This window comes from Electrophorus electricus, chromosome 9, assembly GCF_013358815.1.
Source record: "Electrophorus electricus isolate fEleEle1 chromosome 9, fEleEle1.pri, whole genome shotgun sequence".
Taxonomy (NCBI): domain Eukaryota; kingdom Metazoa; phylum Chordata; class Actinopteri; order Gymnotiformes; family Gymnotidae; genus Electrophorus; species Electrophorus electricus.
The window spans coordinates 7,203,953-7,228,933 of record NC_049543.1 but is presented as its reverse complement, the minus strand read 5'-3'; the positions used below and the strand labels follow the sequence as shown (position 1 = coordinate 7,228,933).

General features: G+C 45.7%; 2 long non-coding RNA genes across 2 annotated transcripts in view; one reads left to right on the top strand and one right to left on the bottom strand.

Annotated features, from left to right (window-relative positions):
• The window catches only part of LOC113572888, a 34,592-nt gene extending 9,985 nt beyond the window's left edge, over positions 1-24,607 (bottom strand). The window contains exons 1-2 of the long non-coding RNA XR_003410162.2: positions 24,320-24,607; positions 11,038-11,126 (exon numbers count right to left, since the gene is read on the bottom strand). This is a non-coding gene — a long non-coding RNA (uncharacterized LOC113572888). The remainder of the gene's footprint in view (positions 1-11,037; positions 11,127-24,319) is intronic.
• LOC118241961 lies at positions 20,235-22,982 on the top strand. Its single transcript, XR_004776454.1, has 2 exons — positions 20,235-22,171; positions 22,457-22,982. It is a non-coding gene; the product is annotated as an uncharacterized LOC118241961 (long non-coding RNA).
• Positions 24,608-24,981: the final 374 nt, after the last annotated feature.

Sequence of the window (24,981 nt, the reverse complement as noted above, 5' to 3'; positions counted from 1 at the left end):
TGTTTCCATTTTCAATTTCTTGTTCGTGCAAGAACAGTATTGCCTGTGTGTGTTTGTGTGATGGTGTGTGTGTGTTCATGCGTGTCTCCTAAGCGCCTTTTGCTCTTGCAAAGGAGCATGCAAACACAGCTCATGAGCAAACCTCTGTGAGGTCCTAAAGCCAGGGGAGCATATGTGCCAGTGTCCACTACCAACCCTGCGTCATGCTCCCTGCGTGAGGGGGAGCACCATAACTTAGTTTGTCTTCCATACAAAGTTTCGGCTAAGCTTGGATGGATTCATTAGGAGGCATTTCTTTGGAACCAATGAAGCTCAAAGGACCTCCAACAAAGGAGTTAATCACGGCCTGTCTCAGGCAGTCCAGGCTGGAGCATCCCTTCTCACCGGCTGGGCGTCTGGTCACTCACACTGGCCAGAGAGCTGTTCTTGGACTTGATGATGGACCCAGATGTTGCTGGGTGGTGCTGCTGCTTGCCTCCACCCGTGGAATGGAACATCCGAAGCAGGTGGGAGATGGTGGGCACATAAGCTTGTATCCCAGCATGCACACGCGTGTGCATACACATGCACACACACAAAGCAATGCAAAGATCCTTTGGTGCAGGCTGTGCTGATGGTGGGTGGGGTGTGTCGAGTGGTGGCATAGCTGGTGAGCCTGGTGGCTGTATGAGAGTGTATGTGAAGAGGGAAGCTATATGTTTCTTGCATGTGTGTGTGTGTGTGTCTGTGAGAGAGAGAGCGAGAGAGAGAGAGAGAGAGAGAGAGAGAGAGAGAGAGAGAGAGAGAGAGAGAGTTGGTGGGTGGGAGTCTAAAGCGGACAATGCAGCCCCAGGCTCCTCTATTCTGGCACTGACCTTGAACTTTTGCAGCCTCCATTCCCATGGTTCCAGGGACTGTGTGTGTGTGTGTGTGTGTGTGCGTGCATGCGTGCATGTGTGTGTGTGCACACGCGAGCTCTCATTCCTGCCCTTTTTGAAGCAAACGATAGGACTCCCTCTGTCACTTCAAATCCTGCATATGACCCCCTGTGCACAAAAGCACCTCTGCTTACAGCCACTGAGCAAACCGGCCCCTTCTCCAAGAAATGCTACGTGAAACCATTAGCTTCACTAACACCGCTAATGACACATTACTGATCCGTGCGGGAATACGGAATACTGTCGTATGTGAGTAGAACCTGCACTGCACCTAGAACTGTGAAGGAGAAAGACAGAAGAGGTTGGGGGGTATAATAGGACTGTCTAATAATAGAAGCAGCTTGAGTTTGCATAGCGCCATGTCTACGCATCCTACACTGGAGAAAAGGAGAGAGAGAGAGAGAGAGAGAGAGAGAGAGAGAGAGAGAGAGAGAGAGAGAGAGAGAGAGAGAGAGAATGAGATATGGGGAAAAAAAAAACTGCTGTTGAAGCTGCAATTGCGAGCTAAAGTGAGCCTAAGAGATGCCTCAACTCACCCCACTAGGGCGAAACATATTAATTTCCTGGACGCTTCTCAAATCGTGTTCTAAACGCTAACAACCCGCAAGAGCAGCAACCGCCCACGAACGGGCCGTGACACTCTTGCTCGCTGCCCTATATTCTGCCAACTGATCCGGCACATGCAGCCGTCTGGCACAAATAATTATTACAGCACCGCCCCCAACTCCCCCCCCCCCCCCCCACAATGTGCCTTCCTACTGCATTAAATGTCCAAGGTTTTCAACTTGGGACAGGCCGCACGCTAAAGCACACATGAGGCACCAGGACGCAAACACAAACACATGCAGGCACACGCACAAACACACACAGGCACACACATAAAACGCATGCGGGCATTCGTGTTGGCACGTTCACACTCCTACATGCACGCCAGCTTAGATTTTGCTAGTTGGCACAGAAATCCCTTTCTATTAGAGTATCAGTTTAGCCTTTCAGCTCTCTTTCTCTTTCCCTCCTCCTCTCTTTCCCTCTCTCTCCCCCTCTCTCCATCTTCCTCCCCTTCCCTCTCTCTCCTTCTCTCTTTTTCCCCTCCCTTTGTTCTGCACCGTACACCCAGAGTGCATCAGGTCACGCACGTTGCCCTCGCCAGTGCTAACACACTTCAAAAGGGCCGACGCTCACCCCGAATGCTTGCTAGCACTAATTACTCATATTACTAACAGGCAAGGCTGGCAGGACGGACAGCAAGCCCTCTCCAGACCCCTGTCCTGGACCACTCAACTCAGTCCCCATCTCAAACCCCCATCCAAGGCCCTCTCCCCAGATCCCCACCCCGGACCTCTGTTCTGGACTCCTCCCTGGACCCCTACCCTGGACCCCTCTGCGGACCTCCACTACAGATATCTGCCCCAGACCTGGAGATTGCCAGAATGTTAGAGCACTCATGTTCCTTAGTAAAATTTGTTAATGAGCACGATAAACGGCTTGAATATAACAAGATGGGAATTGGTGACTATGTATGTGCAAGTAGCAGTCTATGTGTGTGTGTGAAAGGAGGGTGGGGAGGGTCTGTGGTGTGTATGAAAACCTGGTTTTACCTGATATATGATGGAGGGGTGATGGGGGGGTGGGTGGAGATCATTAACCAAAAATCTGCACCTCCCTGGTGCCAAAAACATTCCACAAAGAAATAAGAAATCAATGAAATAATGTGTTTGCATGTCTCCATTATGCACATGTGTGGAGAGCGTTTGTGTTTGGAAGGGAAGGTGCCTGAGGACCCTCCCTGGATTGTGTGATCATCGTGCGCATGCAGCATGCTGTGATCACAATGCTTTATAGGTCAGACAGCACCAGAGGGATTAGGTTCGCTGGGCCACTGGGACACCCGCGACCCAACACAGGCATATGGCCCGAAAACACACACCTAGTAATGCCCTGTCGAATGCAACACGATACGGCAGCCCATTCAGAACCATGCCCACTGAGCCCATCGAGCACACGGACGCACACCCATGCCATGTGGGAAAAACATATTATAGGGTACTTTAGAAATGGTTCAAACATCAAAATCTTCTTTAAAATATTTTGTTTTATGTTATATAAGATATGAACTAAGCTTTAACTTCTGTGTTTGATGTGTTGACATGTAACATATAATAGTTCTATATAACAATTCTATGTAAGGAATAACAATTATATAACAATAATGTAATTACTACTTAATTACAAATCTATCCAATCTGAAAAACAAAAGCCAAAACCTGCTCACTCACACACACCCATGCGCACACACACACACACACACACACACACACACACACTCACACACACACACACACACACACACACACACACACACACGGATACACACTCGTGCCGACTGTCCGCATACATTTAAAAGGAGCCGCAGTCCAACACACGTCGTCCTGATGGACTACAATTAGAGGGATTCCACACAGAAGTCACTGGCCACTGTTTCAAAGCAGAAACCTAACCCCCCTGCCATTTTTGGTAGGGTCTGTAACCATTATCAGGCCAATTTCCCAGGTACAGAGAAGCATCCGAAGAACACAGGAGCCTTGGCGAACGGCATGGAAGAATCGCCGACAGGAACGTGGGAGGTAGGTGGGAGTTGGGGGGTGATGACAATTTAGTATGCAATTGCTATTGTCAGTCACGCTCTCTGTGTCTGGGACTTTCATTTTGTCAAAGCGAGAGCTATTTCCAACTGTGACAGTAGGGGAGCCAGGCGGTAGGCGGGGACACGACCGGTCCACTCGCTTCTTGGCAAGCCTGAGCTTTCCGAGAGTATTCCCGTGTGTTAGCCGTCGAGTAAATGAGCACCTGAAATGGCCCCCACGGTTTAACAACGTCCACGATCGAGGGGGCTGGTTCTGGGTGCCATGCTGGTGGAGGTGAAAGGAGTTGCCGGACAGCGGGGACCCGAGGGAGACGGGGACGCGTGGGCTGCAGTGTCATTGCACGCGGCCACGTTTACACAGGCCTCCTTCAGTTCACGTGCAAACGCGCACAAAGCACCCGTTGAATCGAGCCTTTGTGTACGTCATAAGACCGGGGCGGGGGCGGGGGTGGGGGTGGGGGTGGGGGTGGGGGTGGGGGGCGTTTGTGGCAGCGTGCGAGCACTCGGACGCCCAAAAAGAGAAATCTCCCTGAGAAAGACGGCAGCGCAGCGCCGAGCTAGCCAGACTGCCTGTTAATTGATTGCTTCTCGCTAACAAGGATGTAATGTATTCTATTGTGTTTCCCCCCATTCGTCTGTACTAATGAGGTCCAAAGCAGAACGCGCTTCTTCTCTCTGCCTCCCTCCACCAGCCTCCTCCCTCAATCCAACACTCTTAGAAGGGATGTGGGATTTGATGTGAAGATGTTATGACAGTCTTTCTCTCTCTCTCTCTCTCTCTCTCTCTCTCTCTCTCTCTCTCTCTCTCAGCAGTTGGCATGCTGGGTGCTGGAGAAGCTTGAGTAGGGCTTGGGTAATGGGATCATGGGAGAGTGTCCCTACCTCCGTGGGTCTTCTCTCCCTCATACACCCATGCTGCACACACACCCCGAACCCCCACCCCAACACACCCCCACCTCTGCGCTCCCCGTAACGAGGGCTGGCAGGACAATGGCACCATTGTTGCCCCCTTGTTGTGGAACCGCAGGCTGGGTACAATCGCTGTTTACCCAAGCAGTGACTGGGGTCCGGAGGCCCCCCGGACGTTAATTAATTGGAGGACTCCTGATTGAGCCTGCTCCACACACCCAGCACAAAGGCCACCATTCAGGGCGCCCAGGCTGCAAGGCGGAGGAGCGCTCTCACAGCCAAGAGCCGGTCTCCTGCCTCCACCCCCCCCACTCTTCCGGGCTGGCTTCCCTTACTCTCTCCCAACCCCACCTTACACCCTCTCTGCATTTGTAGCCGCCGGAAACCCCTGCCCCCATATCTGCATCCTCATTGCCTATGCGAGAGCCCGCCTTCCCTGTCTCATTTGCACACCTGCCAGGCTTCGTGTGTGTGTGTGTGTGTGTGTGTGTGTGTGTGTGTGTGTGTGTGTGTGTGTGTGTGTATATATATATATATATATATATATATATATATATATATGAGAATATGAGAGTGTGAGGGAAATAAAGCCTCTGTTGGCCATGGAAAATAGCTAAAATGTAAATAATAATAATAATAATAATAATAATAATAATAATAATAATAATTTCGGCTTGGCTCAGAGGAACTAAACATTCTAAAAGATTCCCACACATTGGCCAAGCTCATCGTGAAGAGATTAACCTGCATGGCATGCAGATAAGATTCATAAGCAATTCCAGGGGAGCAGAAGACTTTTCAAATACATTTCCACATTGCATTAAGAGAGGAAGAAAAGAAGGAAGAAATCCCAGCAAGTCTTTGGCAGTGCGGATTTACATGCGTGAATTCCCACTCCCATACGCTGTCAAAGATCTGCATCGTACCCCCCCCCACTTGCCCCCCACCACAACGACCAATCGGCCAGCAGCAGTATGCAAAGCGGCTTCATGAATATGCTTAATTAGGTGGAGCCGGTGTAATTTTTTGGGCTTATGGGATGTGACATTTGTAGGGCAGAAACATAGATCAGCATAAGCAAGAGTGACAAATACATTATCCCCTTTCTCCACTTTATACCATTTTATGGGACCACTGGAATATGTTTGTGCATACCTCCTCCTCCACCACACACCTTTACTGCATATTCGCATGCTTCTGAATTTCCCCTCTCCCTCACACACACACACACACACACACACACACAAACACACACACACACACATCAGTGATGGGCATATGGAATTATGTGTACACACAATACCAACACTGAAAAGAATAAGCAGAGACATCTCACAGATTTAAAAAAACACTTTTCAGAAACCTTTTGATGTATAATGAGCTGTGCAAACTAAATTTATTTTTCTTTGAAATAGCACCTCAAGGCCATTCAGTATGGAAATCAAAATTCCATTTTTGGTCTGTAAGTCAGTGTCAAAGAGGATCAATTAATGAGTTATTGGAATAAAAAAATATACTTCAAATTTGATGCCCCCTATCCCTTTCCAACACATCTTCAAATTCACTTACATGTATGCACACACACACACACACACACACACACGGAAAAATGTGAACTATCGCTAGACTTAACTGAGTCTGTACTATAAAAGGCACACCTTGTTCGAAGAAACTGCATTTAAAGAAAGTAGCCTTCCTTCCCTGATGCTGTCCGCTACAGCTGTACAGATAAACCTCTGGTTTCTAAGTGGAGAACTCATTTATTCATTCATACAACCATGTCAAATCCTAATAGTTGATATACTACATGTATGACTTAAGTGACATAAGCCCCAAATATGTACATGGTAACATCATGAAATAAAAAACGCATTAATAGATAAATACTATTTATGCAGAACAAAAGAACTTATGAGTCAAATCAAGAAGAATGTCAGCACCTATACCTACAAGAAAGTAGCATTTCCATAATGTATAAATATATATATTAACATATACCTAACACATACACCCAGAGGCAGTAAGGCTGCTCTTATCTTGGCCTAACTTTGCAGGAGGAGGTCTGTGAACCCTGTAATGCGTTTCAGCTCAGAGTCCTCTCGGAAAGCCAGCACCCTATAATCCCTTACATTGTGCTGCATGCAAAAAAGGTCTGGAGCTCCAGCCAGCCCTGTGTGGCAGAGATGGCCAACACACACACACAAACACACACACACACACACACATATGCATACACATACACACATGCGCGCACACACACAGATGCATGCACACACACAATCACACACACATATTTAGAAAACCCTTTGCACACCTTTACTTTGGCCATACAAACATAGACTCACCCCTCCACACACACACACACACATACACACACACACACAAACACACGCACACACACCAGCACACACAAAGCATATACCCACAGTCACTGACATCTATGAGTACACACTGCCATGTTCCTCCTGCTTCCTCTTTGCCTTAGCCCTTCCCTTCCCCCACTCTCTACCGCACATGTACACACACATGTACATGTGCGTGCACGCAAATCTCTCTCTCTCTCACACACACACACACACACACACACACACACACACACACACACACACACACACACACACACATACACGCACACACGCCGCATGGCATGGTGTAGCTCACGCCACCCAGGAAATTAACTTGACATTTTATGGCGAGCAGAGAGAGAGAGGTGGTGCTGGTTGGGGGTACAGGGAGGAGAGACCAGGCAGCATGCACGGAGCAGGCGGGGCAGAGATAGCAGAGGCTCTGGCGGATCTGCAATGCAGACGGCGACACAGGGCAGCCTCGGAAAATAAGCTCCTCCACCCTCACCCGCCTTTCTCCGGAGACGATTCCTCCTTCTCACTCTCTCTCTCTCTCTCTCTCTCTCTCTCTCTCTCTCCTTCTCGCTCTCTTTCCCTTGACGAACACTACCCTTCTATTCTCATATCCAGTTCAGCTATTCCCATTGGTGGGCCAGGTGGGGGTGGGAGAGGGGGTTCCGCTTGATGTGAGGTTAACAAAATGATAGGAGTGGGGAAGCGTACGGTCTCACCTCGGTCTAAGCTCCCAATTAGAACCACGGCGGGGGCGCGTGGGTGAACGCGAGCCAGGGAGGGGGCACTGCCGTCTGGCAGGTGTGATTTATTCCACCCGTGCTCGCTCATGACAGAGAGGGCCGTCTCCGTCCTTGCACACACGTGCCCGTGCTCGGGGCATGTGCGCGCGTGCACAGTGCCGCCATGCGCCCGTGAAATGCCTACACGTGGCCGGTCGCATCGGAGAGGTTGGGACTTTAGAGCAGCGCTACCCACAGGCTGGCCTCCTGCGCCTCCTGGTTTTTGTGCAGTGAGGCCGAGGTATGTGTTTGTGACGAGAGGGGATGTAGGACGCGGTGATGGTTTGGGGACGTGGTGATGGTTTGAATGACTAAATTCAAACACTGCCATGTTTAAGGAGCATGCATTAATGTATTATCTTACATGCCACATCAACCAACACACACGTGCACACAGACGCACTCAAATACAGTGGTCTGTCTGGAGCATCTCCCTGGCTGGATCCCACTCTATTAGACATGCAGGAATGTTAACATCATTAGGCGTTATTGTACGTGTCTGAGTATGCTTTCACACCCCCATCCCCCCTCTTTTGCTATATTGTGTCTGAAGAGAGGCCCAGACAAGTATGAGTGTGCTTATGTGTGTGTGTGTGTGTGTGTGTGTGTGTGTGTGTGTGTGTGTGTGTGTGTATGTATGCGTGCGCATGCATGCCACAAACACATCTCAAATGTAGCACTGTGCCTCCTGTCTGAGGTAGAACATTATTTTAACAGGCTTTCATGTGCTGCCGCACACAAATCAATGATCTTTGCAAGTCTCAAACACCCACCTCACGACACACACACATACAATCACACGCACACACACATACACACACACACACACACACACGATCACCCACTTATACTGTCACACGCAAATACGTAATGCACTGCAGTTGCATCGTGAACAGCAAACAGTCTTGGATATCACTAACATCTAAGAGATCAATGTACAATTACTAATGATTATATTACTTAATAAACAGTCAGGGACCACTGAGGTCAATAGTTGTTTATTTCCTCCTGTTTTCATAACAACCTAATTTTTGGTTTATAAAATTCCCATCTGAATTAAACATATCATATCATCCTGTACAGTTTTCAGGGCCATCTCCGCACGGTTTGCCTCATTTCGCAACCATTACCCATTGCTCTAAAAAGCCACGTATCAGAAGAAGCCTGTATGGTCATATCAGAAATATGTACAGGCCATTTATTTGAAATTTGGTGGAAGAAAGAGAAAATGGAAGCAACATGAAGTGCGATTTCCAGCCACAGTGGTTTCGCACTGTCTTAGGCAAGACCATTTTGCTCAGCCATGGGGACATTAGCATACCAGCGGTTCACATAAGAAGGGGTGGGAGAGCCTTTACCAAGCAGGTGAAATTAATTTGGCCTCTTACAGCTATTAAACTTCATTTCTAGCATATTTTGAAGTATTTTTTTTTAAGACGCATAGCAAGGAAATGGCTGCTTTGCAAAGGTAAACACCGAACCCCCTATGCTGTGCTCCTCTGTCTTCCTTGCCATCTTCCCTAGACTGCCTCCTTCACTCTTTCCCTTTGCTGCTGGCGATTTGCATACATTTGCATGCATTTTGCTATGCGCACAGCCTTTGTTCTCCACGTAAAATGATGATGCAGGTTAAACTTGTGCTGCTGGGCGATGCTCCCCCTGCAGAACGCTACTTGGATATTTAATGAACACGATGCTTCTTCGATCATATTTAAATATATATCTCACCTAGATCTATAATTGAAACATGAATGAGGATCAAAAGCTGATTAGTATGAAACTTTTTTCTTTTTCTTTTTTTTTTTCTGACAGAATGTTCCAGAAACACCAAGGGAGGTTATGCTATGTGTGCGAGTCATGGAGCAGTGAAGGGTAGCAGGAGGGCAGGCATGAAATGTGGAATTATTAGTCAAATACAAAGAATTTACATTACAGATGAATTCTGGATCATTTCTAAACACACCCAGTATGTGCACATTTTACAAACCATTATACTGAGCCCACAAAAAAATTAGTATTATGACACCTCAGTGCAGCATCGCTCAGATGTTAGGAGACTTCTATTCTAGAATTGCCTCTGTTAGATATTCCTTGAATAAATGGTAGATGTGTGGCACGTACACTGGAGCCCATCTGCAGCTCTCTGTTGGCTGCAGCGCGGACAGATGCAGGCCATTCTGGCATCTATTGTTCCCATGGGAGCGTCTCCTGCACCCTGTAGCCCATCGTAATTAAAGGAGTACATGATCTGAACTATAAAACTCATTTCCAAATGAACTGGATTGGGACGATATCAAAACTTACACTGCCATGGACAAATACACAATCCATTATAGTACTGCTAAGAATATATTCTTTTTAACGCACCATTTTGCTATTTTAATTTCTAAATCGACACCCCCCCCCCCCCCCCCCCCCCGACTCACCCCCACCCAAGATTTGAGTCTGAATTAGAGCTGGCCTCTAAAAATAACCTAGTTTCCAGAATCAAGGCAGGAGGGCTGTCCAGGCTTATCTAAATTCACAGTAACCAGTCCCTGCTAGCATAAGGGATATGTTTTTGATAGAGACTACAAATAACAACTTTACAGTCTCTCCTTATTTGTGTTTTATTCCAACAGGCAGTAATGGCAATTAACAACAGTAACAGTAACATTAATGCCTTACATCCCATATCGCTATATGTTAGGTTACCCCCCCCCCCCCCCAACCCACCCAATCCGGTCTCCAGCTTCCTTCAGTTCCTTCCAAACAGCATTACATACATACATTACATTGTGCATTACATCACACGCATTCCCCCAATAAGGCCAGCAATAAAACAAACACATTGCACACAGCGTTCTGTAGCAAAGCCAAAAGTTGCCGGCTCTTTATGCTTGTCTCTATATTGATAACATTAATCGTGGGGTCGAGAGTAGTGGGTGTGATGCGTCGCACACAAATGTGCAGTTTCGATCCCAAATGAGCACCGTGGGCCAATCTAACGCTGACGTCTCCTGCTGTGGCTAACACGCGTCAGACCTCGGCCGGCCGCGTGCGTTTCCTCCACCGGCGGCGGATTTGCGTGTCGCTTCTTCCGTGAATGTAGCCTACATTGTTGCAGATAAGGGGCGTCTCCGTCTCATTCCTGTGTAGGGCGTGAGTGTGGGGGATTACAGCGCTTTCAGACTAATGGAGTGGCATAGCCTTATATGTTTGTTGCTGTGTAAACTGAATGTTTGTTACCGTTGACGGCAGCGTTAACATTTTACCACAGTCTGTTAACTTGGATGTAAGCACGTAGCATATACACGCACACACTTTGGAAGATGGGAGACGAAGATAACGGTCACAACAATACTAGCAAATGTTGCCAGCCCACCAGCGAGTGTTCAACCTGATTTGCTTTTTCTTCTGTTTTTTCCTAACTTTTTTTCTGAACTCACCTTACGCAGGTTTTATTGGGGGATAAAGTAGCCAACCCCGTTTTGCCGTTTTCTCCTCCTGTGGTAAGTTACTGTCAGTTTCCCAGCTCCTGCAATATAATGGAAAATAGAATCCATAAATATTTTGCATTTCAAAGCCTGCAGCATAACATTTCTGGTTTTGGGTGACCCTTATAGGTTTTCATAACTGATGAAGCAAAATGGTGGTGCGTGGAGCCCTCCATGTGGGGTGCCATGCATTCTGAATGTGTGCAGCTCCTAGTTCAGAAAACGAAAGAACTATTTCAATTTCAGATGTGCTATATATGTATGAAGGAATGTCAGCTATGGTCACGTGACTGTCACCTCCGAACATCTCCCTGGCCAGTGGCTCCCCAGAGCTCTACAGCAGTGCATTCTCTGGAGTCATCAGCCAAAAGCCAAACACACATGCACACATGCGCACTTACACACATGCATGCACGCACACGTATGCACACACCCCAACATCCATGCAGCACTGTCCTCTCAAGCACATTTTCCATTGTATTCCTTTCACTAGATGTTTAAAGTTAACTTAAAAACCTATTGCAATTTTACAGAAAAGGAACAGTGTTAAAACTCAGTGGGTGTCATCCATGGTTGAACTGTTCAGGCTGACTTAAGTACAGGTTTTCACATAGTACACGTCATGTTGAGGGAATCATCTGGTCTGAGACACGGAGCCCAATGACCACAGGCTTCTGTTCATCTGAGAATGTAACGCTAACCCAAAAATTCAGTGTCTTCCACGGTCATTCAATAAAATACTTACCAACACTATTTCCTTCATTCCAGATAATTAAAACTACTGTGCGACCACGAGACTGAGCCAGAGACATAAATCAACTGCATTGCTTTAAAACTATTAAAATGAGGTGGTTTAGATATGCAGACACTTGACAATTTGCAGCGATCTACAAGTCTGAGCGTGGTAATGACCACCCTTCATAAACATCTCTACAAAGCTGCAGTTATCTCCTCTTTTTTCGGTCATCTGGGAACCATCACAGCAGGTTTTAATCAGGTTTTAAATTGGCACAAAACCAGTGTGGGCTGTGTCCGTGTGATGGAGGCTTTCTCCTGACAGATGTCAGCTTTTGTTTCTAGCTGAACTCGTCTGGGTTCTGGGTTGACACAAAGCCAAGTGCTGACATTTCCTTTGTTTTTTCATGAGCAAAGTGAACACTGATGTAGCGGCTTGTTCAACAGCCTGCGTGTGTTTATTTCACCTTAATTACTCATTAGTAGCATCTTAATAAGCTTTTAAAACACAAGTGTGTAAGTGAATATAGTAAGCGTTAATAAAAAGCATTTGTATATACTGTTCTATTACAATATATCTTTTATATGCTTTACACCAAATAATATATTAAAAATAAAAGGTCACAGGGTCAAAGTGATCATAATAATAATATAGCTTTATTGAAAATGTTTCACACATACAAAAACAGCGCTGCAATGTTTATATTTTGCCAAGGTATATGACAATAGAGATGAAGGCGTTTGTTCATTTTTTTTCTCTCTCTCTTATCTACAGGTACTGTCAGTAGAATAATTGTTGACCAATGAACTTCTGAATAAATTGAAATTTTACTCAGTGACGTCAGACACAGCCTAAAAAGACCAGGGATGGCTGTTTACACCACACCTGGACTTATATTCACAGAAATGGGCCCCGCATTAGTCACAACAGCTATGATGCACTTCCTCTCTCATGACATATTTCCTGTCCCTGCTTATAATTGGATGATGCTGAGCCCCAGTGTCTGAAAAAAGCCATGACAGTTCCTTCCAAACTGATGAGGAAGGCCTCAGTACCCAAGCTGCACAGCAGGTCCATACGTTTGTCTAACCTGCAGGATCTGTTTTCGGGCAAAAGCGAGCGCGGGTTTTTTTTTTTTTTTTGCTTTCTCCCCCCACCCCCCAGCTTGTGGTGCTGGCAGCCTGTGAGTCCACCCCTCCCCCTCCGCAGTGGCGCAGCCCGGGTGTCTGGAGTTATTGCATCTCCCTGCCAGCACCCCAGTCCTGACAATCAGCGGCTACTGGGCTGCGTGAGGGACGAGCGGTCTAGCATGGAACCAGGTATGATTCCCCCTACTGACAGTCTGCATCCCGTCTGCGGGAAGAAAAACAAGAGCTCTGCATACATGCATGCACACACGCACACACAAACACACACGCGGACACACGTGTCCCCAAGAGCACGCAAAGCCGGGCAGTGCATGGACTATAGCCAGATAAAGGGTAAAATGCTTAGAAACAATTTCAGACATGCGCCCAAACGCAGCGTCATGTAGATACAAATATGTCCGGAGGAAATCTCCACAGTGTCATTTGGACAATTGAACAAACATTGTGCACAGCATTGCATTTCACAGTTCTGTTCACACGAATCCTATTCAGATGGCATGAAAATAATTGCGGCGGTGCGGTGTGTGATTATGTGTCGGGTCAGTCGCCCTCTGGTCACCCTCCATGGCCTGCTGTCTTATTTCTGTGGCGTGCCACAGACAGGAGACTCCCTCATCTGCTTTCATTAGCCACTGACAGGCCTGGCCTAACACATGCAGGAATTTAATTACACTCCTCTCATCTCAGCAGTCTAAGGGGGGGTTCCACACATCAGGTGCGTAGGTGTGTGTGTGTGTGTGTGTGTCTGCAAGCAAGCAAGAGCGTGTGTGGGAGGGTGTGACGGGCAGTGGAGTTTTTGAAAACACCTCAGTAGCACGCTTTCACACTAATTAACACTATTCCGAGTTCCTGGGGGTGAGACCACAAGATGTAGTCAGGGGGGTATTTACATGCACACACATTCCCCCCCCACCGCGCAATTGCAGCCTCACTCACACACACTCCCAGACACACGGACACATGTACAAACACACATAAACAAGTGCATTTGAAAATAAACGTGCAAATACATCAGCACGCGCAGGTGTTACAAACACACAGAATTTTCACAGAAATATACACACCCTTATGCTCTTGCACCAGGGAAAAAAAAACACGAGACCTGCAAATGTCACTTGCTGTACATATGAAGAGACACACATCAGCCAACACTGCTGCGATTAGCATCATTACTGATCACTGTCTGCAGAAACCAACACAAATCAAAAGGCCCAACTACGTCAAAAGGCCCCTTATGCCGCGGCCCAGCAGCACAGAGCCACTCCTCCACGGAGCACTTCGTTTCCTCCAAAACATTCTCCAGCTCCAGATCTAGAGGCCTCCCCACCGGAAGAGCTCCATTACGGCAATGACTGTAGGTGCCGGTGCAGGCGATAAAAGTGGCTCGTCACGTATTTCATGGGCTGGAAGTGGAAAATGAACGCCCGACGACTCACCTATACTCTGCCGCCTCCCTCCAGCCCCTGGCAATTTCCTGCTGCCAGCCACAATGGCCCTCGGCCTTGGGCTTCACATCGCCCTGTGCAGGAGATGCGCGCCTGTCCTGTTCTTTGTTAATCCCGTTTCCCCTTTCGCCACCTAACTCCACTTAGGGATGCTCTCAGTGCACAGCAACCCCTCCCCCCAAGCACCCCCCCCCCTTTTTTTTGTGCAGCCGCATATTCATGCACACTCAAATGCATGCTCGTGACTCGGCGTGCGAGGACAGGCATGGAGGCGCACAGAGTCGGGCACCAGGGCTCATTTGTAGCCAAGAAACAAGCAGGATGCAAAAGATGCTAAAACCCCCCCTCCCACCTGCCCCCAACCCCACCTTCCAGGTAGCTACCTCTGAAACAATTAGGTGCCTGGAGCAGATCAGGCCCCAGGAGAAAGAGGGGGGACCTCCTCAGGTCCTGGATGTCCAGGCACGGCAGTGGGGCAGGGGCCTGCATGGAAGAGCCGTGATGAGGGCTACAGTTCGGCTGCAGATGTACAGGCCTGGTTTCCTCACAGGCCAGCAATCAGAGGCAGTTCGGGGCCTCTTCCGAGGCAGTCCATGTCTGATAGGCACACCTAGCGTTATCAGGCCCGAAACTGCCACCCATTAGCAACGTGGGCGTGACTTCGTCTTAAGCATGAGCCCGATTTAAGTCCACGGATTTAAATATAGATGTAATGGCTTACCCAGGTCCTAGCCACAGGCCACAGCTCAGCACAGGGCGGATAAATATTCATTTGGAATTCCCGGAGTCCATGCGGCGCTATAGGTGAATGCAGAGTACGATAAAGTGCGTTGGGTTCCTCCCTGCGCCGACTCGTGGCACGTGTTGCGCAGGGGATAAGACGCCGTAGCCACGAGCCATTAGCATATGCAGCTGATGGTAATGCGGGCAGGGAGGGGAGCGGGGGTGGGGGGGTGTTTGGGGAGGCGGACACCGGCACGTTTATGCATACTAATGAGGTGATGGGCCTGTGCGGGGCATGCTATCCATGCCAGCTAATTTTGTAATTGGTGGCCGGCATGGTTGGCGGGGACGGTGCGCGAGCCTGTGCCAGCGGACATTTTAGGTCCGCCCCTCTGCTGCGTGCTCGCCGCCGCTAAGCCCTTTAAGATGGTGGCACCTTGAAAGAAGCGGTTATGCACGGCGGCTGGCCCTGGCCCAAGTCTCCTCCTCCTCCTCATCCTGTGACTGCGGGCAGAGCGAGGGGCACCCTCGGCCTACCAATCCCTCTGACCATCAATTTTTAATCCCCCCCCGCCCCCTGTGCCTAATAAGGACATTAAGCGGGTGGCTCTGGGGCGGCAGCACATATGCATGAGGTGGGCGCTCATCAAATTTGCATAAAAGCCAATGGTTCTGGCACGAGCGCAGTGATGGGTGGTGGGTGCTGTACAAGGCACCGCACTGCCGGCACCCGTGACAGGTGCAACCCTTAAATCATTTAATTGCAGCCCCCATGCATTCAGAACCAACAGCACCCGTTCACAAAACAGCACAAGGCCGATTCGTTCACTCCACGGTGACAGCTCCCAGGTTCAGAGCCCTGCTTGTTATTTCTGTTCCCTCTAAATTTAGCACACGTAATTAGGGCTTTGGTGGAAGTGGTGCTTAAAGTGATGAAAACTGTGAAATAGCAGTATTTTATTTACATGACCTACATAAGATAATTTGTGCTAGTGGACATTTCTTACAAATAATACATTCAGGAGGGGGAAAAAAATCATTTTTAATAATGATAACTGCAGGTCCTTCAGATGGAACAGACTGTATTAACCTTTTTAAGAACAACCCTATGCCTCGCTACCAGTTATTTGTAATTAATACAGCTAAATAATTCATCGGCATGAAATGTATTATTTAGACTCTTTCGTCTGACAGGTTTGAGGGGTATTTCAATGCAGTTTTAGTAATTTATTTATAGCAGGAGGGCATTTGCATAAGCTAAATTCAGCAGACCGCAGAAGAATTCAAATAGACAGTCAGCCAGCCGGTGCCAGTCGAACACTATACAACCAGCACTAACAGATGCTCTCAGCCTTGATTCTGCACTTTCTGCGGGGTTTGTGCTTCAGAGCAAACCTTCTGCAATTCACATGATCATCCAACGGCACACACGTAGTACGAATTAGGACAAGGAAGCCAAGCTGGTGTGATGGGGAGGCTGCTCTCCAATCTGGAGCAGTTGAGCAGTTAAAATGAACTAAAAACCATCCATCTAAGTGTTGCCCACCACCATGTTGCATAAGAACGGATTTTAAAGCTCTTACCACGAGGCACATTTATTTCCTCCTGGTATCGTTTCACTGTTACTTCCAGGAAGTCTAATTAATGCTAACGGTGAGCAGAACAATGATGAATGCTCGGCTATCAGATGGCAAAGAAAACAGGATGGTTAATCATTCAAGTGAGCGCATAACCAGGTGGCTGTGGCATGAATGCTGTCCCTGCCCCTGTGTTTCTTACAGAATAAATATGATATGAATACTGTCATCTCAGTATTCAGCCGGTATTCAATAACCCTTACTGACAATTTGTGGTTCAAACATGAGATCGCGCTAGTGTCCACACGTAACTGTTATTTTATGCTGTTTCTGTGGTACTGAGATGGCCAGAGTATTCTTCCACTATATTCTTGAGACATGAGAGAGCATCACGTCAGATGTAAAGTGCCTGGCTGCTTCCTAGTGTGATGAATCAAGATTTCACCAAAGAGAGATGGAGAACTGAGACATTGTGCAGCACACGTTGTGAGGGAAAGTGACACACATGGCTGTTATGTGAGTACACACACACAGATACGCACACATTCTCATTTTGCACAGATTCATTCATACAGAATCAGGGACTAACTGAGATACATGCACACTCATATAGACACACGCGTACACGCCTGCCTGCATGCGCGCACACACACACATTCGCTTTCGCATACTCCCAGCAAGCGCACTGTGAGGTCACCTCCTGTTGCCACAGCGACACCAACCAATGGGAAAAGCAATGTACATGTGACAAGGAGCCAAGCAAAAAGAGGCAGGGCTCTGCTCAGCTTCTCACAGTCTTCCGCTTGTTTAACACTTCCACTCCAGACAACCTCACCACTGATAAACTTACAGCACTGAACCATCACCTAGTCAATTTCAGGCTCCCCACACAGGAAAATATATAGGCTCATGAAGAAATAGACTTACTACACATACAACACGCACGACTCTCTAGGCATGCTTCTTTTCTGATGATTTTCAAAGACACCTTAATACATTTAACATGATAGCAACTACACAGCAGCCCAGAACCAGGTAATATATGATAGTAATGATCATGCCTATCTAATTCTAACAGGCTTCTTCATCTTTCCCTACTCTACTTTTCAAAGACACTTAAATATATTTCCCATGATAGTAGCTAGATGTCTTTTTGAGCCCATGTTATATATGTGATATTAATGGTCATGCCTCTCTGAATATTGGGCTTGATGGTTTGAGCCAGGTTCCTTCACCTACATGCTGTTAAAAGCAGAGAAAAGACACTAAATTGGGTCACACACCAGAATATTATGGTCAAGGTGTAGTGCTGTGAGGACAGAAACCTTTCAAGTCTCTGATAACCATATTACATTTCAACACTTACAAATTCACAAATGTACAGCATTTCTGTAATTTGTCCTCTACACAGTCAATTAAAATGCTATAAACCTAACAATATATCTAAGCCTATACAAGCATCTATGAGAAAGAAAACATTTAACATGTAGTATCACAGTGGTATTCTTTTTTTTCCTTATGCTGGCATGCAGAAGGTCTATCTCAAACTGATTTTTAAACAAACGCTGACACGTAGTGAAGGACTAATTGCTGATTACAGGCTGTTGGAGACCCTGCAGTATCAAAGCCAGCACAGCAGCCAGACAGGAGGCCTTGCAGCTGAGGGGAGTGGGGTAGTCCAAAATATGAAGATTGCTCACCCAATGAATACTGATAAGCTGCCTCGGTCGCCATGGTTATTCTACTCAGCCAATCAAAATGCAGGATTTTTTCCATGCACTGTAAATGTGCCTAAGACACACACAAACATATGCAAGGGTGTGTGCGTGCACACACATAACACACACGCACGCACACACACACACACACACACACAATCAAGCAAACCTTTCATACAGAGAAGCCTACTGTGTTCAATATTCATACTCGTGCAGTTACAGCCTAATGTCAGCTATGCAAGCCTCATGCAGAACACTAGCATATATATATATATATATATATATATATATATATATATATATATATATATATATATATATATATATATACACACACACACACACACACACACACACATATATATATATATATATATATATATATATATATATATATATATATATATATATATATATATATATATATATATATATATATATATATATATATATAAAATCTACACCAGGCACAGAGAATGCAAAGCCGATAATCTTTTTCTCGTTTTTCCCCTTTAAAAATCTGGACAAACTGAAATTAAATGAACCTCCCAATGTTATATGACAGCTGTGTTGCATGGACAGATCCTCATAAACTTTAACTGAAATTCCAGCCTACATTTTTTTTCTGAGGAGCATGTCAGTCACACTAGTAACTATTATACACAGGCCATACACTATCTTTGTGGAATGCTGATATCCTTGAGAAACGTGACCCATTTCCATCAACTCAAGGCGTGTGGCACCGCAATAATGAAAGACTACTTCAAATATGATTTTCAGAGATTCCAGGCCACTCACAACTTTTCTGTGGTACATTCCTGCATTAAATTGCGGCAGTGACATTTTGAATAGATTGAGTGACTTTATAACCCTTATGCCTACATACCTTGATTAGACTAGGTAAAATGAAGTGCATAGTCTTAAATGAATGAATGAATAAATAAACAAAACAAAACGAAAAAATATTTTTGCGACATCAAAAGATTTGATAACATCGAATGTGAATGACTGGTAGGGCTACAAATGTTTCACGTGAAACAGAACCAGGAGGCTACACGAAATTTAGCCCAGGTTCTGAGAGTGTGCTGTTCTGAAACAATCTTAAACACATTAGATTTCACTGCAGTAAAAAGAAACTAGACATATTAACAGCTACTTCGACAGTATTTCACTTTTAAAGATTAAGATAACAAGTAAATCAAGTCAACATAACTTGATTCGTTTTCTTAACACGAAATGACAAGCGAGGTGTTAAAACCAATAAGTCCGTTACTGGAAATTCCAAAAGGCAGTGAATCCCAGTTATATTCATTGCTGCCCTGTTTCGCATTCTCAATTTTTCTCCGAGGCACTGGATAATCGCCCGATATTGGAGGCTATCGCTCCACAGACTGGTGCCTGAAAAGGAGACAGTCTGGTTTGTTTCGTGTGTTACAAAGCCGATGATTTTTTTTCTCCCGTTAGATGAAGGCTACAGTTTACAGTTTAGTGTAAGCTATCGGCAGAACAGCAAAGGCTGTGGAAAATCCCAATAATAATAATAATAATAATAATAATAATAATCATAATAATAATAATAATAATCATAATAATAATTTGTGGAGTGTACAAGATATTCAGTAATATGCCTTAGGCCATGTCAAATACAAGGCTGTTTTTTATGAACAGGTTATCACTTCATAACTTTGTAATTTCTAGTAATTATGTTTTTAACACGCCGAATTTAACTTCACGAAACCTGAATTTTGGTTAAAAAAATAACTGTTTATTTTACGAAGGCTGGTTAAACACAACATAATCTCTGTAATCTCTGAATAAGGCTTTCTGAATGAATCTCCTCACTGCAGGAGATTATTTTTAAGCGGCACAGTATTGTGGAAATATAAACAATATAAAAGGGCTCCAGGACAAATAAAAGAAAATCTCACAGTTCTCAAGTTCAAATACAAATGAGAACACAATAGTGGTGATGTCATCTTTTCAATAAGCCTGTGGTCTACGGTAGTCCTTTATTCAACAGTCTGCAATTGAGCTTTACTCAAAATGAACAACAAAATAATTTTACAGAAGAAAAAAGAAACTTATTCAAATATGGTTACATTAGTCCTCCACTGTCAGGTTTATAACCGATTTACACCATGCATGGCGACTCATTGCGCATTTAAAACCGTTACTACTTTGGGCCCCGGAACCAGTGTGCCGAGGCTGGGACCGTCGCCACTTTCTAAAGTGATGCAGATGAGTCGGGTGCACTTGACGTCTTTTCATGACCTATGTCGTCCCACCCTCCCCTCCAAAGCCCACAGCCCCGCCGGCTCTATCTGTCATATTCGGATTGGGCTGTGGAACTGCCGCCTGCCCTCGAGCGTGGGAATGGGAGCATCCAGTCGTTCACATCTCCTGCGCTCCGTTTAACGGAATCAATTAAGGAGGAGCGACCCCCTCGCTCTCCCACGCGCCCACCCCTTTTCATTTTTGTCAGCTCTGCATATGTCCTAATTATTTCTGTTTGGGATGCCGGCGCCGTTTCCTGGCCAAAGGCAGCCAAGCTGAAACAAAAAGTGGCAAGGCGTGCACGTGGGTTCTGTAAAATGTCAGTCTGCAGTAGCTTTGCCACTTGATGTAGGATCGATCACTGTTTTCAAAGAAGAAACTTTTATCACTGAATTAACTTATTAACTAATTTCATGAGACAACACACAAACAATCAAACAAATAAATAAACAAACCGCGCGCTGTGTGTAAACGAGAGAGAGAGAGAGAGATAGATAGATGTTAATCTATCGAACCCCACATTACCCTCAATTACCAATAATATTTCACAAATCACACGAAATATATAGGAGTGGATTCCTTAATGTCATTAAATTATGAAGCATCCAATCGGCTCGATGTGTCTGGAGGCAGTTTTTACTTTCGGTTATCTAGCTTTATGACGACCAACACACTCATACAGCTAGATAACCAAAGATAACAACTCGCTTCCAATTCCATGACAGTAATCCAGATAGCTCGTCTTGAGTTGTGCAAATCCAAATAACGAAGTTGTAAAATCAGCATAAAACAGCCACCGAACTCCTTAATTGTGAAGTCATCCGGTGTTGTCCTCGTTGATCAAATGCATCATGCCTGCAAAGTGCAGCTAAATATCGGTATCTTCAAAGGTCAAGAAGCACAAATTATAGGCTATGCCATAATCCCTTAGACACTTTCATTACATAAAATAATGTCAGAGCAGAGGGCCAACGACGAGTAAGGTGCAGTCATCCTTACACAGGCCCTCATTTGCATTGCAAATTGACCCTCAATCTCACAAAAGGCTCCTTTGGTTCTATTAGACTGTGGAGGCAGCGACAGATATCCCACGGAACCAGCGGTGAGGTTACAAAGGAGAAATCCGATTCCAGAGGAGAAGTGTACATAAGAATAACATCGCGTTTGTTTCGCCACTCAATGGAGAGATCTCGCTTTTTTTTTTTTGGACGAGGGGTGGCAGGTTGTCGGCGCAAATCAAGCGGGGCACGGTGGAAAGCGGTAATACCCTAGATCGGTGATCGCTGCCATACGCGACGAGAGGGAAAGAATTCCGCTCCGCTGTCTTCCTTCCACGAACGGTCTGAGAGAAGGAAAAGGGCCATCTCAGAGAGTAGGGGGGGATAAGGGGAGGGGACGGGCATCCACTGCCAAAATCTGGACCAACCACAGAAGGTCAAAGGTCTCGGACCGCGGGAGTGCCAAGGTAATGATGATGTCATTTTAAATGAGGAGGGCTGTTTGCATCCCTCGTGCACGATGAGGCTGCAATCTTCCCGCGCCATTGCCACGCGCACCTATTCTTTAGGCATATTTTGCCAGCGGTGTGGAAGGGATGCGACAACGGCCAGCACAGAGGGGGAGATATTGTCTGAGAACAATGGCGCTCTTCTTGAAGATGAAGATTTTTAGAATATTGGTATATACCCTATATATGCATCAAATGGAGATGTTCCGATGTTTTTGTTTTTTTGTTTTTTTGTTTCGGCAGCTAGACAAAGTGTCCGATATTTTTGACTCGAGGAAGAAGACTCGGTGTATAGAGCCTGGCCTGGTTGTATACGGATACGGATGCGTCGTGCACTGTGAGTTGATACGCAATGGTGCTTTTCTGTTATTGTAAGGCAGGATGTAGCACCATCACAACGTGTTATTTTCCGTTTGTGGCAAGATATAATATATGGATTCTAACAATAAGAATAGTCCGCGCGAAACCATGTTTCATTTTTCAACTGAAGTTTATATGAACTGACCTTAATTCAACATGACAGAAAAAAAACATGCTTTGTAGTCTGCAAGTAATGTCGCTGTAATACATTATTCACTGCCTCTGTATATATGTGTCTGCGTGCGTGTTAGTTATAAAATGTATGTGTGTGTGTGTGTGTGTGTGTGTGTGTGTGTGTGTGTGTGTGTGTGAGTGCGTGTGCGTGTGTGTGTGCGCGCGCGTGTGTTGGGGGCGCTCGAGAGGGGGCAGCGTGGTAAACGTGGGAAAACAATAAAAATTTCCTTCATCACTTGTCTGTAACATGTGTCCTCAATTTATTTTCATATCACAGCATCACCTAAAATACCTGAACATCTATCAGGCATTGCTGCATAGAACCTATGACTGAGGCCTCACCGATATCCTGCAACTATAGAAAGACAGTCATTTTATTTTAAGCTATTTGTTCCATTATCCTCAAATAAAACATATCCCCTGAAGCATTTATCCAAATAATAGAGCAGGAGCCAGATAGCCAACGCCAGACCTGAAGTAGGCTACATAACTGCCATCAATTTCCCACTCCACATCGGTCCTGCGAGATATAATTTCAGAGCCCTAATTTTGGTCACCCACTACTCAATTTTTCTGGAGGGAAAAGCCAAAATAGATTTAATTAGTTATGATGGATCTGTGACTGAATTGGCTTATGAGAGCGATATAAAAAAACGGCGGCCTCGTCACACTTGTCCAGAGCAAACGCAGGCCCCGCGGCGTAGTCACGTTCGGTGTTGACAGAAGCCTACATCAATGAGAAGCCACTGATAGCCCACAAGTTCAAATGCCGCAAACGATAAACTTGTCTGCACTACCTCGGTTTTGTCCGAATGGAGCAAATCACTCACAAGACATCGCGGTAATAACGCATCTTGCAAATGTGTGGCTTATACATCTCCAACGAAATGGCCAGTTATCACATCGACCAAAACCACACATGAGACCAGTGTGACAGTGCCAAATAAGAGCCGTGAGAACATAAAGCCTCGATCTTAAAGCCCGAATTCGTTGTGCAAACCAGTACCATAAATAGCTGAGTAGCAAAGACACATCAAAATGTCTGACCCATCTTAGAAGGAGTCCAACACGCTGACTGTGTTAAACGCGAATGCAGCAGGACAGTATCACAATTATTTCAATATCATAACACTGAATAACAATAATTTAGAGTAAATTACTGCATGAACGCAATGGCTGAATTAGGCCCACATGCATACTGATCTCCGGATTAATAATCTGATAAACAGTTGGTCAGTAATTGTTAGAATCAGAATGGTAGGCCTCATCATGAACAACGAATCACTGGAAAAGATGTGTAAAGTTATTCAGTAATTTTTCATCATCTGCACTTTCGTTAATGATCAGATGTTCAATTGCAACACTGCACCTGGAGAACAGACACCAATATCACATTTGGACGGCAACATTTCAATAACACTGGAAAGTTGTTCTCTATTTACGCAACCGCCGCAAAAGTGCACTAGATGAAGTTCACAAGAAAGCTAGAAGTTAGAGAAATCTAATGGTTCAAACGGAGGTGAAAACCGACAAATATCGGAAATTAAGAGAAATGTCTTCAGACGTACTCACTCTCTCCAAATGTCTTTCAAATAACCTCGCGGTCAAGGCGATCGGTATCAATTCCCGCTGTGCAAAAGGTTGTCTCACTAACCTGCCGGCGTCCATAGCGAGTACTTCGTTTAAAATTGCCGCTAATACTCAGTTCATTACGCGTGCTTCGGTTGCTCTGGTACTTGCAGAGGCATAGTCCACGCACACGAGAGAGTAAGAGACTGTATAAGCGCGAGAGAGTGGGCGAGAGTCAGCTGGGGAGAGAGAGGAGGGGTTGAGAAGTTTCCCATAACCTATTTGTCTACAGCACCAAATGGAAAAGTGCACTGTTGAGCGGAGACGGTTGGCATGATTTTTTTTTTTTTTTTTTTTTTTTTGAGGGGGTGTTCGGGGAGGGGGCAGAACCTCTCTCTGTGAGAGAAAGGACGTGCTCTGAAATTCAAACAAGTTCGCCAGGTCTTTTGTTGGACTTGAACTGAGGAGCCATTGTTCGTCTATTGGCGTGGACTAGCCTCCAGTTCCCAGACCAGGTTACGGATTGACTGCAGTAATGAATTTGCTCCGAGCTTTTCTCTCCAACACGATTTGACTGACGGAACGCATTTGCTGTCTTTAATACAGAGAGGACATTATTAGTACAGGGAAAACTTGCTAAAAAGATAGCTTCCCTTTTTTAAGAA